This window comes from Musca autumnalis, unplaced genomic scaffold, assembly GCF_047663935.1.
Source record: "Musca autumnalis isolate F117 unplaced genomic scaffold, ASM4766393v1 scaffold_3, whole genome shotgun sequence".
Taxonomy (NCBI): Eukaryota; Metazoa; Arthropoda; class Insecta; order Diptera; family Muscidae; genus Musca; species Musca autumnalis.
This window is the reverse complement of record NW_027411866.1, coordinates 245952201-245964733: the sequence shown is the minus strand read 5'-3', so window position 1 is coordinate 245964733 and position 12533 is coordinate 245952201. Positions and strand designations below refer to the sequence as shown.

Below are 12533 nucleotides of genomic sequence, written 5' to 3'. Positions count from 1 at the left end.
TTGCGGGGTTCGTCAACTTTAGAGGGGTTTGTTTTTCTTTTCTTTCGTTTTTTCATAGTAGGATGTTTTTTCTAGGGGAGGGTTACTAACCCGACGTCCAAACCCAAGTTTTTAACGTTCTTATGAGTGAACGCGCGGCACATGTTAGCTCACTACCCTTAACGGGTGTTAAAGGCAGTTCCCCAGGTGACACCACGGGGAGGTCAGTGTCCACTTGAGATGAAAGAGGGACCAAGATAAATCCTGGGCTTTGCCATGTTAAAGCCGGTCAAGACCGTTGCTTGGTATCATTCATCCCCTACGTCATATGTATGTATATTTATTTTGATTTTCTTTTATTTATGTATATATTTTGCTTGTCATTTGTCAGCTTTGTCAAAACTGTTTTGACACAATAGGAGGACCTCAGGAAATAATTGTAATCATATGTTTGCTGTGTCCTACCTTGTAATGATTGTACCATGCTTCAAACCTTCTACCAATTTCGAGTGGAGTGCCCCAAGGGTAAGTACTCGGTCTGCTTTTATTTATAATCTTTACAAACGATCTTTTTTTCACCAAAATAACTGCATTCCTTTTGTCTTCGCTGACGATGTACAGCTTCTTATTAAATCCTATTTTGGAAATTATGATGTTTTACAAAATGTTATTGATTAATATATGTATGTGCTTCTTATCTAATTGGTTACTTTCTGATAAACTAACAATTAATATATGTATCTAAATCAAAAGCAATGTATTTTGGATTCCGTAATGATTGTTGGCATTTCTGTCAAATTTGATCACATTGAAATTGAATGTGTAAACAGTATAAGATGTCTAGGTATAATTTTGGACAGACATCTGACTTTGAAATGCCATTCTCAAAAAATTATATAATCTGGATTTAAATATCTCATTGAAAGTAAAAGAAAATATAGTTCATGCTCTTATAATGCCTGTATTAATGTACTGCTTGGAAATATACACTGGTATCATTGGTGCTTTAACGAAAAGGATAAGACTGGCTTTTGTCTGTGTTTAGACACACAAATTTCTCGGGAAAGTAAATTGAGTTTTTGGGAGAGAGCGGAGAGGAAAGAGCTCCTGAATACTCTTCCCTACCCCCTATTGCCTAAAAACTGAATTTACTTTCCCGTGTGTCTAAACACGGACTTTAATAGGGTAATAAGATACATATATTTCTTGAATGTCCGAGAACATGTCGCCACTTATGTAACAAGATTTCTAGGATGTACTTTTCGTCACTTTATAGATCTACATACGTTGTATGATACAATTCTACAAGATAAGTCGTGTTTACGGACATAATAATGATTGGAAAGACATCCCCACTGACATCAAGGAAATATTTATTAGTCATTATTCTGAAAGTTGGTAAAACGGGTCCAAAAGCTCAAACACGTTCAAAAACCACAATTCCAAAGGCCAGATCGTGACATATTAATCTTATTTGTGTAAGTTGCTGATGTAATATAAAAAACTAAATTGATAAATACCTCGGGCCAAACTCCTGATACCTGATATCCCTTATATTTTTATTTTTTTGAGTCCAGTTTAAGAAAAAAGCACCAAAAAATACCTCCAACAAAAGATCAAGATTTAATAAAAATTGGGGAAGCAGTACCCTTAGAGTGTAACATGCAGAGCCTTGAATTTTGGTTTAACTAAGCTCATTAATGCTTTAATGAATGTCCAAAGTGGATAGACAACTCATTAAGGAACATAACTTTGGTAATTCTCCAAAAAACCGTAGATTTGGTAATTTTTGCAATACATTTATTGTCGCCTCCAACTAGTATTTAATTCTTATTTCTGACCGTATTTTTATAAATCGCAAAAAAACTTTGCATATTTTGACGGAATATTGTTTTGGGACCAAAAGCAAGATATTTGCACAAAAACCCGCATAGTTTTTACGTAATTTTTGCCATAAACGAACAATTAATATAAAATTTTTTACAATGTTGGCCTTTGCAATACATTTGTTGTCTAACTGTACCTACTCGGAAAATTTAAAGCAGCTCTGTCATCGGGTTCGTCTTGTTCACAAATTACTCACTGGAGGGCGTAATTCTTGAGGGTGGCTTTAAAGACGATTTACTTTTACCTTATTCACCGACGGACGGACACCGAGTTGCAATAATTAACATGCTCGCCTTTCACACGGTCTTTTGTTGAAACTCCATCAACACACGTTTTCCAGTGTGGTGGACAATTGAATAAAATATTTTCATAAGTTGTATCAGTGACGTAGGTCGATGGTCAGACTAGCAAGGTTTCTTGAAACCAATTTCGTTAAAGTTTCTTTTCAAGTTTCGTTAGTGTCCACACACGTTAATGTGAAATTTAAGATTTTAGCGTGTCCTCTTTATTTTACCATTCGCGTTTGTTGTGTTTCTCATACCAATAAAAACAAAACAAACATAAATAAACTTTAAAACAACACAAAATAATTAACATTAATAATTACATTCATATTAATAGTTAAATTTTCACTATTTCATTAATAAAATATTTTTTTTAATCTTTTTATGCTTGTTTTGTTGTTAACGTTTGCTTGAGAAAATAAAAATGAAAGAAAAAAAATCTGCAACGAATAACAAGAAGAGGCAAAACACAACAAACACAGAAAACCATGTACATGGGTTTCACTACTTCATACCCCTCTCCCACAAACTTGACGTCGCCATGTTGAAATCGTGCTAGTCTGACCATCGACTAGGGGATGGGTGACGTAGGGGATGAAAGATACCAAGCAACGGTCCTGACCGGTTTTAACATGGCAAAGCCCAGGATTTATCTTGGTCCCTCTTTCATCTCAAGTGGACACTGACCTCCCCGTGGTGTCACCTGGGGAACTGCCTTTAACACCCGTTAAAGGTAGTGAGCTAACATGTGCCGCGCGTTCACTCATAAGAACGTTAAAAACTTGGGTTTGGACGTCGGGTTAGTAACCCTCCCCTAGAAAAAACATCCTACTATGAAAAAACGAAAGAAAAGAAAAACAAACCTCTCTAAAGTTGACGAACCCCGCAAAGGTTTTAAGGACCATGATCTGCGAATCTGCACCTGGAATGTTCGCACTCTTTATAGAGAAGGTGCAGTCTTCGCATTGGCAGACGTACTTGAAAAGTACAAGGCCGATATTACTGGCATACAGGAAATACGATGGATTGGGAAAGGTGTCACAACAACACCTAAAGGTGACGCACTGTATTATAGCTGCCATGACGTAAAGCATGAGTTTGGTTGCGGATTCGTAGTTAGTCGGAGACTAAAACATCTGGTATCCAGCTTCACCCCAGTGAATGAAAGACTTGCTGCAATTCGAATAAAAGCTAAATTCTTCAACATCAGCTTTATTTGCGCTCATGCTCCCACTGAAGAAAAGGACGAACAGACCAAAGATATATTTTACGAGCTCTTAGAAGAAACATATGACCGACCCTGCCCATGACATTAAAATCATTCTAGGCGATTTTAATGCCAAAATTGGAAAGGAGAATATCTTTGGCCCAACAGTCGGGAAATTCAGTCTCCACAGCGAAACATCTGACAATGGTATGAGGCTGATAGACTTTGCAGCTGCAAAAAACATGGTAGTTAGCAGTACCAGATTTAATCATCTCGATATTCATAAGGGCACCTGGCTGTCTCCAGATTAGAAAACAAAAAACCAAATTGATCATGTTGTAATAGATGGAAGACATTCATCGAGCGTGTTGGATGTACGATCGTTCCGAGGCGCAAACATTGATTCGAACGTCTAAAGCCTATGGTCAACGAGATAATTGGACCATACCAATGCGGCTTTAGACCTGGCAAGTCCACCATTGACCAGATATTTACCCTGCGGCAAATCCTGGAGAAGACCCAAGAGATGCAGATCGACACCTACCACCTTTTAGTCAATTATAAAGCCCTGTTCACGTGAACATATTTGTTTTGTAATACTTAAAGATAGTGAATGTCTTGGTGAGGGTTGCATGTGTAGATTAGAGATCATTTTGTTAAATAGGGATCTATTTTCAATACAGTCCACTTGAAAAGGGTAAACATGTGGTAAGCAGACCGCCTTATCGTAGGAAGTCTATAGAATAAACTAAAAATAGATAGGAGTTTTCTACTGCTACATGTTGTATGTTTGTTTTAGATTACGGCGAGCAATCTAAGTTACAGGCTGATAAGCATGTGCGGCATGTCTGCTTGCCACATGGGGTGTGTGTTATGAACTCTCCATAAGATTGTATGGCAGATGCGTTTGTACACATACATATGTGCACTCTTTCTCTTTTCTACACACTAGTTAAGTAGGTTAAATAATATTTTACTATTTAGTTCTTAAGAATAATTTTACTTTTAATAAACAGTGCATGTATAGCATTCAACAAAGACAGACGTTTGTGTCTTTACTTTATATCGGATCCTTATTTACATTGGTCCTTCGAGCCGGATCAGTGGCCGAATCCAAAAAGAGCTGGGAAGCTGATAATTTGCCTCACAGGGAGGAAATTGGGTCAGCTGGCTGGTGAAGTCTTGATATCCAATTGGGGATATTGTCCGTAGGGGAAGAGAAATTCACCATGCTGCTTCAAATGGAAACGAAGGCAAAGGATGAAGTGGAGAGGCTTCTTGGTCTCCTCATCTGGGCTATTGAGGAGATCAATGAAACCCAGTCTGAAGACTACCACGAAGAGACTTGTGAGTACGTCGAGACTCAACGGGCTGCATCATCGAACCTGGCAGTTGAAAACAAATTGGTAAAGGAGAAAATGCTCCAACTGTTTACCAAGAAGGATGAGCTGATGAGACAGGCGGTAAAAGAGATGGTCGGAAGGTTAAAATTTCCCATTATACCTCTGTCATTGGAGGAAGAAGGACAAAGGAAAAAACAGAAAATAGACACCATGTACCAGGTGATATGGGAATTGGAGCGTAAAACGGCGAAATCGAGAGCCATGAATAGGATTCTTGAAATTGATCTGAAGAAAGCTGAAGAGGCTAAAGCAAGCCTTGAAACCAGAGTGAGCTCTCAGTGTGAGGTGATAAGAGACCTACACATGAGGGATGAAGAGGCCAAAATGGAAGTCCGTGGCCTGCAGGAAAAATTGGACAACGAGCGAAAGCAACGCAGGGCCGCGGTAGAAGCTATGACGATTATGAAAGAGGAGATCATGGCAATGGAAGTTGCTATGACCGCATGCCAATCGGAAAAGGAAGATGTAGTCAAGCTTGCCACTACACTAAAGGAGCAAGTCAAGCGTGAGGCTGAGGAATCGAGGATAGCTAAGGAAGAATTAATAGCGGCTATCCAAGAGGGAAATGGTAAGTTGGCGGCTATGAAGGCAGAAGTGAGAAAATTGAATGAAGAATTGGCTAGCGCAGAGAAAGCTCGACATTTAGCGGAAAACGAGCGTGATGTATTGGCTGCAAAACTTATAGCCAATGAGGATGCAGCGATGGAATATGAGTATTTGGCCAACAAAATTTGGGTAAATAGCAGCGAGTTCATCAAGACGACAGATGAGAACTTTTGTGCAGAAGACAAATCGCACATAGTAGAGATCAACTACGCGGTAGTAAATAAAACCAATTTGACGGAGAAGGATTTTCGTGTGAAGGCAGGTGTGAAAGCCAAGGAAAAACCGGAGGAGGATAGCTGCCTGGAACGTTGGAAGGAGAAGATACCTAGGGCCAAAAAGGTGATGTCGCCAGAGAAGGATGACTTTCTTCAACGCGGTAAGAGGAAGATGGCTAAGGTCAGGAACGTGAAGGGGCCACAGAACGATGACGTTGCTAGTGCTAGAGTGAAGAAGCCGCCAGATGAAGACGACTCCGCCTGGAAGATGAAGCCGGCAGACAAAGGTGGTACGAGCAAGAAGGAGTGGCTGAAGCGATGGAGAAGCTTCCTGGGTGCTGTTACTTAGATTGCTGCTACAATAATATTGATTGAATTTAGAATTTTAGTTGATATTTCTAATTTGGTGTTTTAAAATAATTTTCATATTTCATATGTATTTTTTGGGCCCCCAAGATGTTCACGTGAACATATTTGTTTTGTAATACTTAAAGATAGTGAATGTCTTGGTGAGGGTTGCATGTGTAGATTAGAGATCATTTTGTTAAATAGGGATCTATTTTCAATACAGTCCACTTGAAAAGGGTAAACATGTGGTAAGCAGACCGCCTTATCGTAGGAAGTCTATAGAATAAACTAAAAATAGTTGTTGGCGTTTTTTATTGTTGGACTGCAGAATTTTACATCTTTGTGTTTAAAAAGGGAACTGATGAAGTTGTTTGGTGACAACTGAAACTATAGTATTCCCGACCCTCCGCCCGCAACTAATCAATTTCATATCCACTGTAAAACATTTTGTTGTTATTCAAATACTTGAATACAACAAAATATGGACTAAAGCTGAAATAAACACAAAGATGTAAAATTCTGCAGTCCAACAATAAAAAACGCCAACAACAATAATAGGCATCAGCACGGCCTTGTTGATCAATGCGTAATGCAAAAACAACAACTTTCTCGTTGTTTTACCCCCGCTTATTGAAGCAACACACTATGTTCGTATTCTTTGCAATGCAAAGACGACATAAAAACAGTGGTGGATATAAAATTCTTTAGTTCGACTCAAATTGTAGGGTAATCAGTTTTAGGGCCATATAGCAAATTTCTCATTTTGTTTAATTTGCTGGATGGGCTTATTGACCTGTTTATCGATACAGAGTCGGCGGAAAAGGGAACTGATGAAGTTGTTTGGTGACAACTGAAACTATAGTATTCCCGACCCTCCGCCCGCAACTAATCAATTTCATATCCACTGTAAAACATTTTGTTGTTATTCAAATACTTGAATACAACAAAATATGGACTAAAGCTGAAATAAACACAAAGATGTAAAACTAAAAATAGATAGGAGTTTTCTACTGCTACATGTTGTATGTTTGTTTTAGATTTTACTATTTAGTTCTTAAGAATAATTTTACTTTTAATAAACAGTGCATGTATAAACATTCAACTGGAAAAGACGTCTTGTTCTTTCCACGGTATAGATCCCCATTTACAGCCCGCTGCGTTCAAAGTTATTCCAAGCCATGTCTGAATTTGGTATTCCCGCAAAGCTCATCCGGCTTTGTAAAATGACTTTAACTGACACGAGGTCCTCAGTTAAAATAGGAAAGAACCTCTCCGAAGAGTTTGGTACCAAAAGAGGTTTCAGACAAGGAGACAGCCTTTCGTGTGACCTCTTCAACATCCTGCTAGAAAAGGTTATACGAGAGGCAAACGTCAAAAGAAGTGGCACAATCTACACCAATAGTCACATCATGGGCCGATCAGTAAAAGAAGTAACTGATACCTTTATAAAGGTCGAAGGAGAATCTGCTAAAATGGGTCTGGCGGTAAACGGTGAGAAGACCAAGTTGTGGTGTCGACGCGCAATGCGTCCATTGAGCTCGGACCGACTGTGGAAGTTGGTTCCTATAATATTGAGGTAGTAAAAGACTTCGTCTACCTCGGCACCTCCGTAAACACAACAAACGACATCAGTTGTGAAATAAAAAGAAGAATTGTATTGGCCAACAGATGCTACTTTGGCGGTGCACGCAGAATTGGCAGGCCAAGGAATAGGTGGCGCAAACAAGTGGATGATGAGATGAAAAGGCGAGGTATTCCAGAGTGCAAAGCAACAAATAGAGAGGAATGGAGATCTCTTCTTAGTTCGGCCTATAGAACAAATGTTCTGTAATGGGCCAGCTAAGTAAGTGTATCAGCATTTGGCGACTATGGGATATAATTGCAATCCCACGGCAGCGGGTTCTTACGTACCGGATTGACCCGAACCCATTGTGTTTCGGCCAGCTGCTGCCAACCCAGTATTAAACCTATGCTTCTACGTAGGTTTCATGCTGCTACAACAACAACATATAATTGACTCCATGTTCGTGAAAATGTCTTTTATTCTTCGATTGTCGAAAATATGATTTGTTTCGAGTCATATTTATAGAAGGTAGAAGGTTTGGTTTCCAAAAGGTAATAGGGTCTACTCATGAAATTTGAAACTACGAAATTTGCTATCATAAAATACTGCTTTTCATCGAAAACGTGTAATAAAAATTACCCACGAGAGTTCTGAATGCTTTATCTTTACATTTTGATTCAAATTTGTTCTATTTTAGAGGATTTTCAAAATGTATTTATGTTTTTCCTTAAAAATATGTTTGGAACGACCCTATTATTCAATATTTATCTTTGACAATTAATTTTCAATAACAACAATGTTGTTTTTGTAAATCTGTTAGTTGTTGTAATTCATGCATATACCTTATATGAATTTGCCTTGCATATACCTTATATAAATTTGCCTTGATGAATATAGGGATTGCAGGATCTAAATACTCGATCATTGATTTGAAAATAACACACAAATTCAATACAAAGGCTAGCTTTTTGCGGCTCAAAATCACGTTTTTCTCGCCACCGGTCAATCTAAGCGAAAAATAATGTCCAAAATGCACGGAAATTTAAAAAGTTGTGTTTGAAATTTTCTACATTGAAATCCCTATTTATTTAAATTTCAATGTGACAAACAATTTTCAAATTAAACTTCAGTCTGACAAACCCCCCAGGTAAGAACACAACAAAAAAAGGAAGAAAAAGGAAAAAATTGGGAAAACAGCTAAAAGGATGGAAGGAAAATTAATAGCTGAAAATGGTGTGGAGGAATTTGGGTAAGTAGAGTGTAAATTTTGAAAAAATTGTGAAATAGTGAGATTAAAATGTTAAATCTTTAAGATATCCACAAATGTGTTGGCCAATTGGAATAATGTCAATTTATCTGTTTGTGAAATTAATTGCAATAACGCCTAAAAACCTTTTGTGTATCATTAAAATATTAATATTGGCGGCAATTATTTGGCATATATTTATTCCAAAAGGTCTATTTGTGGATATTGAAGTTTGGGAGATTATTTCAATAGAATTATATTGTTTATCGATTTATTTATTTTTATTGTAGTTTATATATTATTAATAGAATATTTGTTATTTGTATATGTATGTATGTATATTTATGTATTAAAATTCGTTGGTATTTGTTTAATTATTTTTCCCATTAATATATATAATCTGTTGTTACTAATCCTTGTATGTTGTTTTGTTTTTTGTTGTTACAAGAATTTGAGAAATAAAACATTTGACAAAAAGAACTAATATTTTTCTTTTTATTTCCAGACTTGTCATTCAAAGGAATGCCTACACGACGCATCTTGCGGCTAACTTCTTGGATTTGGATACAAGGATGGACATGCATTTGAGAATAAAACAAAATTTTAGCAAATATAACAAACATTTTCTTTTTAATTTTCAGGTTTGTCGGGGCTTCTCATTCGAATCGAATTATCGTAAGGCACCTGATTTTGGTGGAATGGATTGATGAGATGTCTGCAAACCAGGAGCATCAATATTGTTCGATATCTGACCACTGTGATCAACTATTGTGCGATACATGAAATAATAAATAATCGTGGACTTGTAATGTTATTGATGTTATGTTCAATAATATTGATGTTATGTTCAATAATATCCATTGTGAGTATTTCGGGAATCTTCCATATCATTGCCATATGATCATGATAAACTAGCCTTCTCTTCCTTTTAACAAAGATGGGAAAACTGTTGTGATGTTTCCAACTTTACATGACTGGACATTTGGTTAAAGCTGGTGCTAATGATGTATGCCATCCTCATTTATATTCCTGGTTTAGGACCACATGTGCTGTTTGATATGCATCTAACAAATGGTACAGTGAAGGGAAGTCGAATTCAACATTTATTGATTTTTATATCTCCCGCCTTGCCCTGTACAGCTCAACTTATCAAAAATTTATTCTGTCATATGAAAATTATTCTTTGTCCCCGCATGCGTGCTATTACTTACATGGATCATTCATAGAGATGGACAGTGGGTAAATACCCAATGGGTAAATACCCGGTAAATTGGGTAAATTGGGTAAATACCGGGTAAATACCCATTTGTGGGTATTTATTTGGGTATTTACTATATTGAATCGCTAATACAACATCTTAGACCCTATCTCTGGGTTTAGGCTATGAAATCGATTCAAAATGGATAGTTTTACAATACTTTAAACAAGTGGGTAAATACTTGGGTAAATACCCGAGTATTTACCCAAGTGTTGGGTAAAAACTCATTAACTGCCGAACCACTTGACGTAGGCTGACAAAATTTGGCTCAAATCTTATTTATGTCAAGAGAATATCTAACATTGAAAATGGGGTCTCTGGGTCCATGTTTTGATATAGCCCCCATATAACCGTACCTCCCGATTTAAGGTATTTTTTGTCTATTTGCCTTATTGTACAATCATAGTGGCTGAAATTTGGCATAGTGAGTTCTCAATATATAGAAAATACCCTTGCAAAAACTTGTCAACATAGGTGCACGTTTTCTAACAGCCCCCATATAAGTGTACCCCGATTTCGAGTTTTTACCCAAATTTTGGGTAAAAACTCTTTAACTGCCGAACCACTTGACTGAAAATGGGGTCTCTGGGTCCATGTTTTGATATAGCCCCCATATAGCCGTACCTCCCGATTTAAGGTATTTTTCATCTGTTAGCCACATTTTACAACCAAATTGGCTGTAATTTGGCACAGTGAGTCCTCAATGAGCATAAAATATCCTTGCTAATATTTGTCAACGTAGGTCCACGCTTTCTTATAGCCCCCATATATGGGTACCCCGATTTCAAGTATTTACCCAAATATTGGGTAAAAACTCTTTATCTGCCGAACCATTGGCGTAGGCTCATAAAATTTGGCTAGAAACTTTCTTATATCAATAGTATTAATGGTATTGAAAATGGAGTCCCTGGGTCCCCTTTTGATATAGCCGTACCTTCCGATTTCAGAAACCCATATTGGGGCCACAAGAAAACGTGGACCTACGTCGACAATTTTTTGCAAGGATATTTTATACATATTGGGAACCCACTGTACCAAATTACGGTCAGTATGATTGTAAAATGTGGCTAATAGTTAAAAATACCTTAAATCGGGAGGTACGGCTATATGGGGGCTATATTAAAACATGGACCTAGAGACCCCATGTTCAGTACGTGAAGTTCTTTTGACATAAGAAATATTTATGCCACGTTTTGTCTGCCTACGTCAAGTGGTTCGGCAGTTAAAGAGTTTTTACCCAAAATTTGGGTAAATACTCGAAATCGGGGTACCCTTATATGGGGGCTATTAGAAAACGTGGACCTATATTGACAAGTTTTTGCAAGGGTATTTTCTACATATTGAGAACTCACTATGCCAAATTTCAGCCACTATGATTGTACAATGAGGCAAATAGACAAAAAATACCTTATATCGGGAGGTACGGTTATATGGGGGCTATATCAAAACATGGACCCAGAGACCCCATTTTCAATGCTAGATATTCTCTTGACATAAGTAAGATTTGAGCTAAATTTCGTCAGCCTACGTCAAGTGGTTCGGCAGTTAATAAGTTTTTACCCAAAATTTGGGTAAATACTCGAAATCGGGGTACCCTTATATGGGGGCTATTAGAAAACGTGGACCTATATTGAAAAATTTTTGCAAGGATATTTTCTGCTCCTTGAGGACTCACTGTGCCAAATTACAGCCAATTTGGTTGTAAAATGTGGCTAATAGATGAAAAATACCTTAAATCGGGAGGTACGGCTATATGGGGGCTATATCAAAACATGGACCCAGAGACCCCATGTTCAGTACCAGAAGTTCTGTTGACATAAGAAAGATGTAAGCCAAATTTTGTCAGCCTACGTTAAGTGGTTCGGCAGTTAATGAGTTTTTACCCAACACTTGGGTAAATACTCGGGTATTTACCCAAGTATTTACCCACTAGTCTAAAGTATTGTAAAACTATCCATTTGAAACGAATTTACAACCTAAACCCAGGAATAGGGTGTAAAATGTTGTATTTGCCATTCAATATAGTAAATACCCAAATAAATACCCACAAATGGGTATTTACCCGGTATTTACCCACCGTGTGGGTATTTACCGGGTAAATACCCGGTAAAAACCATCTCTAATCATTCAAAGAGTTTCATACTTATTCGACATGGCTGTTCCAAGGATTTGTTGCAGAACATTCGTTTTCTCACAAGAAACTCTGTAAAGTGTTAAAATGAAGATGATGAGCATAACTCAGTGCTGCAATTCAATATTTTTGTCTGTACTTCTTATAGTACGTTTATATATGACCGCATTTAACAAACCCACTGGGTTTCAAACGTCAATTATTCTATGTATACGTCAAATAAACCCTCATTAAGAAGGTTTGCAGTCATATTTTATACAAAAACCACAAAATTTGTTTAAAAATTATCCTAACAGGAAATATCCATAGATGCAAACAAGAATGTGAATAAAAGGTTCTGTTTTTGTTTCATTTTATATGAAACAACCAAGTGCTGTTGTTTTATTTTTTTAAATGATGTATAAA

At 37.2% G+C, this 12533-nt stretch overlaps 1 long non-coding RNA gene across 1 annotated transcript; it reads left to right on the top strand.

Annotated features, from left to right (window-relative positions):
- Window positions 1-8641: 8641 nt before the first annotated feature.
- Window positions 8642-12533, top strand: LOC141397339 (uncharacterized). Its single transcript, XR_012411375.1, has 3 exons — window positions 8642-8742; window positions 9245-9601; window positions 9677-12533. It is a non-coding gene; the product is annotated as an uncharacterized lncRNA (long non-coding RNA).